Source organism: Palaemon carinicauda, chromosome 9 (assembly GCF_036898095.1).
Source record: "Palaemon carinicauda isolate YSFRI2023 chromosome 9, ASM3689809v2, whole genome shotgun sequence".
In the NCBI taxonomy this organism is placed as follows: Eukaryota; Metazoa; Arthropoda; class Malacostraca; order Decapoda; family Palaemonidae; genus Palaemon; species Palaemon carinicauda.
In genome coordinates this window covers 107744616-107752435 of record NC_090733.1, presented here as the reverse complement: position 1 = coordinate 107752435, position 7820 = coordinate 107744616, and the positions used below count along the sequence as shown (strand labels likewise).

Here is a 7820-nt window from a genome sequence, read left to right as displayed (position 1 = left end):
TGTAATGACACCTGGTCTATAGTTTGAGTATTAAACGGGCCTTTGTGAATTTCTCTCCAAAAAAGGGGAATTCTAACAACGCTCATGAGTTAAAAAAAAAAAAAAAAAAAAAAAAAAAAAAAAAAAAACCTGAATATGCATTAAAAAGCAGTGATATTGCTGTTAAAGCAACATCATGAGCATATTTGATATAGAATCATAACTAATAGCTTTATTACAGTATTATCATTTTTTTCCTCTGGAAGTGTTATACTGGTACACAGCAGCGACGAGAAACATAGTGAGGTTATCTATAAATTTTCTTTTTACGTAATTGATCATCAACATAACTTCATAATTTCAAAAATTTCTCCAAAGGGCCCTTGTAGCTTCTCTCCCAACTGCATCATCCAACCTTTCCCAATGCGTTTGTTTTTGGCGAAATACATTCTTGGAAGCCTAAGTGATTTGGTAAGTTTAAGTGCATTGAAAGTTCTATATAAAAAAGTCCATAATTTGCTTCATTAACATGATATTCATTTCAGATTATAACATGGACTATCTGTGAGCCATTGTATTAACTCTTACAATTTTAATAAATAAAAGCTTAACCACATGTGTATTTTACATGTATGCTATGTATATGTTATGCCCAATTCAATTTTCATGATTTATTAGCATAATGCAACAAAAGCTCTGTTGATCACAGATCATAACTTAGACAAAATAACCAAGATAGTAAGAGTAGTTATAAGAAAAAAAACGAAGTATGATATTTCTTAATTCATATATTCTAAATGATTAAAGGAAAGTACATTAAAGATATTCAAAGCTTTTGAACAAAAACTGTAGTTTTGTCAAGGATATTTAATGCCTTAAACTTTATTTGTGTTTGGAATAAATTAATAACTTTCTAGCTAACAAAGTATTTCAAAATTGGATTCCTTTACATGAAAAATATCATCACTGAACCAAAAGTAACAAGACAATCATAAAACAAAGAATACTTTGGAAAAATCCTTGAGTCATTGCAGAGTTACAAAAACTACTGAAACAATTGCAATATACCAGTTTAATGTCATTTTGTTCACCCTCACGGCAGCTCTCCGTAGAAAATCCTAAAATGTTGCAATTCCTGAGCATTAAAACTTGCGATCCTGTAAAGAAAAAAAAAAAAAAAAAAGACTGCTGATGTAAAAGATACCCAAATTGTTGAATGACGGAAAGTATCTTTTTGGGCATAATTGAAATTCAATTAAGATTGCAATAAACGATTGAATACAGAAAGAGTCATGGTGTTTGTGAGTTGATAATGTTGGGCATTTAAGGATAGCTTTATAAGGATAGTCATATAGAATTTGGGCCATATAGCCAAGCGCTGCACCCTGGGATAACATCCAGTGCAAATATTTACTAAAGGAAAAAACTTTTTGGGCAGTAAGATAGAAGAAATAAAGTGTGAATGGCTGATAAAGGGAGTGATACAAATTCACTTTAGAAATGTCTACAGTGTACCATGGATGTTAAGGTGTTTAAATATATTATAAAAATGAGATTTACTGACTTTGCCAACAGCAGAGATCTTTCTCATTATTAATGTGTTTTCTCGAATTAATGGAAAAAAGTGCAGAATTCATCAAAAAGTCTGACCAAAATATATTGCCAATTAAAAGATAAATAACTAAGTTTATAAGATTCAGAAGTTTTAAGGAGTGACAAAGTTCTAAAATGAGCACTTCATACTCACCATTATATCGAACAATTTTTGAACAACCTGTTGTACACGTGATTACACTAGTTTCTTCATTCTTTGTACTGTCTTGATTGAAACATCTTAATCCTGTACCTGAAAATAGAAAGGTTTTACTAACCTAATCACTCGTTGAATAATAATAACAATGCCCAAAGCAGCTGTAACCTATAGGCCTTCCTGTAGGTTACAGCTGCTTCCTCTTACAGAGAAATGATCTCTTGTATTTTTTTTTTTACCAATACTTTAACAGTCGAGATACATAGCTTGAAAACTTTGAAAAAAAATATAAATAAACTTCAAAGTAAAGATATTTTTCCGAAATATTAAAGAAAATCATAAATGAGTTTTCTTAGACCGCTGGTTAGATTTTTTTTTAAATTTTAAGAAAGTTGGTGAACAAATTAAGCCATAATTACAGGAAAGACTGATATAAGATTGTAAGTTTATTCGTCGTTATAAAATACTTTTAATCTAAATTCAAATTAATTCTAATGATAATGCAAGTCATCTTTGAATTATTAGATTCACACTATGTATCGAGATATTCTTACTGATACTTAATCTGGCTTATAATATTTACTTTAATGGAGATCAGTTTACACCAAATGAACATATTTGAGAGTTCGTTAATTCATTACTGTATGCCACTAAGTGAAGAAGTGTATATATATATATATATATATATATATATACATATATACATATTTTATATATAATATATATACTATATATATGTTATATATAATTTATATAGTATATATATACAATATATATATATGTATATATATATATATATATATATATATATATATATATATATATATATATATGTATTTATATGTATGTATATATATATATATATGTATGTATATATATATATATATGTATATATATATATATATATATATATATATATATATATATTTATATATATATATATATATATATATATATATATATATATATATACACCAAGTGAAATATTTATGTTGAAATCATTACTTAAAAGCATTCAGTTACCGGTAATTATTACTTACTGCAATCCAGCACGAGAAGAAAGACAACAAAACATGACCGGGCCATCCTGAAATGTACAAAGAATTATTCTAATTCAAAATGAACAAATTCTTCACTGCTCTGTCATCTGGAAGGTTCATCATAAGTAGGCAAACTCAAATAAAGGTCTGATCAAGTCATTTCATTAATGGTTCGGTAAAGTTAGATTTATCGTTCATGACAAAGTTCCAAGTGAAATTCGGTAGGTCAAGAGAGATGTACAAGTTTTAAGGGCGTTGTCTAACCTTATTCTATTCTATCGTAACGACATATAGTACTTAAAAATATATTTCTTCCCAATAAAACCTTGTTTATTAAAATTATAACTTAAGATTCTGAAAATAAACACTGTAAACAGAGTTATTGATTATAAAGAATAAAGATAATCTGGAAAAAAAATTATGCTCAATAATGGCATTTAGACATTTATCAATTTTTTACCTAAGAATCTAATATATTTAGAAATTCTCTTAATAAATAAACAATCGAGAGAATAACTGGATTGAATTCCACTTCAAGTTATAAACTCATTTAAAGACTATTAAGAAATGTCTTGAAATAATTCCTCAACCTACAGTTCTAAAAACAAAAACAAAATCCTCAACTAAGTTCATATATGAAGCAAGCCACTCTTGTACTGTATTCCACTATAGCCCATCTATACAATTAGAAGGCGCTTGTAGTTTAGGAGTATAACAAAAGAGCACGTGGAAAATGATAGTGCAATCCTTGACAGATGTAGTTCATGAGCAAGCTATATATTCGAGCAAGGCACCTTTGTACTAAATACCCAGTAGTGTTGCACGTAGGACAGAGACTTCTGCAATTAACTGGAGTTAATTTCCATGCCAGACGTTCCCCTATATCGGTTATGAAGGGAATTATTTGTAGTGTGTTGATAGTTATAAAGCATATTGTTTACAAATTTGTTTGGTGTATTTGATATGTATATACCATGACCGTATTATTCCGAGAGAGAGAGAGAGAGAGAGAGAGAGAGAGAGAGAGAGAGAGAGAGAGAGAGAGAGAGAGATAGAGAGAGAGACGGAAATTTGGATGTCTTAAATACTTTTTAGTCCATCGGTGGAGACTCAATTTGCTCTTGGGTAAAATAAATTATTTTAAACGTTTAGAGTTCTTATGATCTCGGTCTAACTTAATTATTCAATTCATTTACCGTGTTACTGTTCACTACGTCCGCTGGGAGTCTGTTCAATGCATTAGCTATTTAGTATGTATTCTGGACTGATTTGTGCTGAGCTTGAAGAGAGAGAGAGAGAGAGAGAGAGAGAGAGAGAGAGAGAGAGAGAGAGAGAGAGAGAGAGAGATCCCTTATACGCCGAGTCGGTTGTTGAAGATTAAGGAAGTGAAGGAACAGGAATCCCCAAATGGATACCAGAAATTAATAAGTCAAGATTAGGATAAAGGAAAGAAAATGAAAAACTAGGAATCGTGAATCCCAAATGGGAGGCTGAAGGAATTTATGCCGGTGGTAGTGGTTGAAGGAATTCATGACGTACACAAATACAGATTATAAACATACAATCATATAACATATACATTCATTCAATATATACATACATATACATTCATTCAATATATAGATACATATACACTCATTTAATAAATACATACATATAGATCCATATAATATATATATATATATATATATATATATATATATATATATGTGTGTGTGTGTGTGTGTGTATATATATATATATATATATATATATATATACACATTCATATAATATATATTATAGGTACAGCGTTGGCAAGGGTACCCGCCACCAGTTGCTAGTGTGTTTTAGGGTCCTTTGACTGGCCAGACAATACTACATTGGATTCCTCTACCTGGTTACGACTTAATTTTCCGTTGCCTTCACATACACTGAATAGTCTGAACCTATTTTTTCCACATTCCTCTCTGTCCATATATACCTGACAACACTGAGAAAACCAAACAATTCTTCTTCGTTGAAAGGGTTACCTACTGCACTGTAGTTGTTCGGTGGCTAATTTCCTCTTGGTAAATGTAGAAGAGACTCTTTTGCTATTCTAAGCAGCTTTTCTATGAGAAGGGACGCTCCAAAATCAAACCATTGTTATCTAGTCTTGAGTAGTGCCATAGCCTCTGTACCATGGTCTTCCACTCTCTTGCCTGAGGGTACATAAACTTACACACATTATTCTATCTTACTTATTTTCCTAGTGTTTTTTTTTAGCTTTTATAGTTTACATATGAAAGGTTTATTTTAATGTTGTTATTGCATTTAAAAAAAATTATCACTTCTCTTGAAGTTTATATATTTTCTTATTCCCTTCCTTCATTGGGCTATTTTCTCTATTGGAGCCCCTGGATTTATAGCATCCTGTTTTTCCAACTAAGGTAGTAGCTTAGTAAGTAAGTAAGTAATAATAATAATAATAATAATAATAATAATAATAATAATAATAATAATAATAATAATAATAATAATAATAATAACACATTCATATAATATATACATATGTATATATATTTTCACTTTGCTTGTACACGCACCTAATAGTCTGGCGTATTCTTTACATATTCTCCTCTGTCTTCATACACCTGATAGCACTGAGCTTAACGCCCCCCCAAAAATTCTTCAACCAAAGGGCCACTTTCCTCTTGTTAAGGGTAGAAGAGACTCTTTAGCTACGGTAAACAGCTCTTCTAGGAAAAGGACACTCTAAAATCAAACCATTGTTCTCTAGTCTTGGGTAGTGCCATAGCCTCTGACCATGGTCTTCCACTGTCTTGGGTTAGAGTTCTCTTGCTTGAGGGTACACTCGGGCACACTATTCTATCTCATTTCCCTTCCTCTTGTTTAGTTAAAGTTTATATAGTTTATATAATAGATATTTATTTTCATGTAATCTTCTTAAAATATTTAATTTTTTCTTGTTTCCTTTCTCACTGGGCTATTTTCGCTGTTGTAGCCCCTGGCCTTATAGCATCCTGCTTTTCCAACTAGGGATGTAGCTTAGCAAGTAATAATAATAATAATAATAATAATAATAATAATGATATTTACACCTATAATATATATTTGCAATTAACATTAGTGATTCACCTTGACTCTATATAAACAATCCTGCTTAAAACATATGCATGCACCCGAGCACCACACCGGTTAATCATATAGATTGAAAAATAAAATTGCAAGACAAACATCTTTAAACCCATGAACAAAACACGAATAATTTGAGAGAGAGAGAGAGAGAGAGAGAGAGAGAGAGAGAGAGAGAGAGAGAGAGAGGGTCTACTGTCTAGTTCCATACATACATTCATACATAAGTATGCAGAAAGAGAACAGTTTTGATACATGAGTGAGATGTTTACTTATGAGGTATGACTCATAGATTTTTTTACTCGCTTAATAAGATATATATAAGCAATACTTACATAACATTTACATGGATTATAAGCTCCTCCTTACAAATCCCGTCCCCAACAACAAACACAAAACGGGATTACGATAAATGTAAATGTAAAGACAGATAGAGAGCTACCTGTACAATGGATTGGGGAGAACTTATACGTGTTAAAAGACTAGGCTCTAACTATATTCAAGCGTAAACCAGGGGAGTTGGGGGACTCCGGAAGTCAGTGCAGTATGAACGGGTATATCTGGACCGTGGAACGGGCAAACAACTTAGTGATTCGTACATAATTTTTCAACCTCCGCTCCACGGAACCGCCAAGTTGCGTGCTCCAACATCATAGGTGGCTAACTAGCCACTGAATCCCAGTTCATACACTTGTTGCATATGATGAAAGGTATATAAATCATTCTCTTGATTATGTTGATATTATGGAAATTGTTAATCTAATCTGCGACCACAATAGACCAAAATTTTAACAAGTGGTACACGTTTTTTTCTTTAGGGCGTGTGCATTCATATCAGTTGAGTAATAAAAATTATTAAAGAAAAAATATAAAAATATACTTACTTGTATGCCTATCTAAAGGGCAGGAGTACTCAGCAGGACACCACAATCCACAGTCCACACGAAGGACTGACTTAGGAAATAAAAATGAGGCAATTATCTCTGATGGTGAAACAGTAGTTCCCATCTACTTATGGCAATGGCTGAAATCTGAAATTAGCTGCACCCAGTCGTTTCCTTAATTCTGTTAGAATCCAGTGATGGATACTACATAATTAAGAGTGACCAAAGTTCGGAGAAATGCAGAAAAAATATTAAATACACTTTCATCCTGATAAACATCTTCGTCAACTGGATAACTAAAATTTCTACTGTTCGTTAAGAGTAACCCATTTCAGTATCCCACTTCTTACATCAATTGCCCACGTCAGTGTCAGAACCTAGGTCTCAAACTTTTGTTCTATGCAGGTATAAAAGTCTGAAACTGTTGCAACAAAACTAACGCCCCCCCCCCCCCCCAAATAAAAGGCTAATGATTGGCCAATGAAAAGATACAAGGAAGTTTGAAGACAAGTCAGGTGTACAGTTATTTTATGTTAGATGATTCCTGCAAAACGTGTCGATAGGTATCACTTACTAGTAACTCGACTGTGAATATATCAACAATTGATATCGCAAATGAAACAATGAAGATGAATGAATAACTTAATAGATTAATAGGTAAATAGATAAATTAGTGAATATAAATATGACTGGATAAATAAATATGTTGATTTGATAGTACAAAAAATGTTCTCCACTCACAAAGAATCTATTTCCGGTTACTATTTTTCCTGATGGAGCCCTTTGGACTTATAGCTTCCTGCTTTTCCAACAAGGGGTGTATCTTGGGATGATGATGATGCTAATAATAATACAGCAGTCACCTTATGATTTTCTGATGGGACACGTTCCAATTTAATGACCACCTTAAAGGTAATACTGTTTTCTATCTGGTACCTAAAATATCTTACCTCTTATAACGGACTTGCTGTTTTCTATATAAAGTAAAGCAACATATTGAAACTAAATTCTTTACAGTCAGCATTTTGATCCCCGAAGAATCACTACTTC

At 31.8% G+C, this 7820-nt stretch overlaps 1 long non-coding RNA gene across 2 annotated transcripts; it reads right to left on the bottom strand.

The window, feature by feature from the left end:
- Nucleotides 1–751: 751 nt before the first annotated feature.
- Nucleotides 752–6878, bottom strand: LOC137646828 (uncharacterized). 2 transcript variants are annotated; one of them, XR_011045469.1, is made up of 4 exons: nt 6771–6878; nt 2770–2816; nt 1727–1825; nt 752–1136 (listed from the first exon to the last, which is right to left on the bottom strand). It is a non-coding gene; the product is annotated as an uncharacterized lncRNA (long non-coding RNA). The 2 variants fall into 2 exon arrangements; XR_011045470.1 differs by lacking the exon at nt 6771–6878 and adding an exon at nt 6222–6342.
- Nucleotides 6879–7820: the final 942 nt, after the last annotated feature.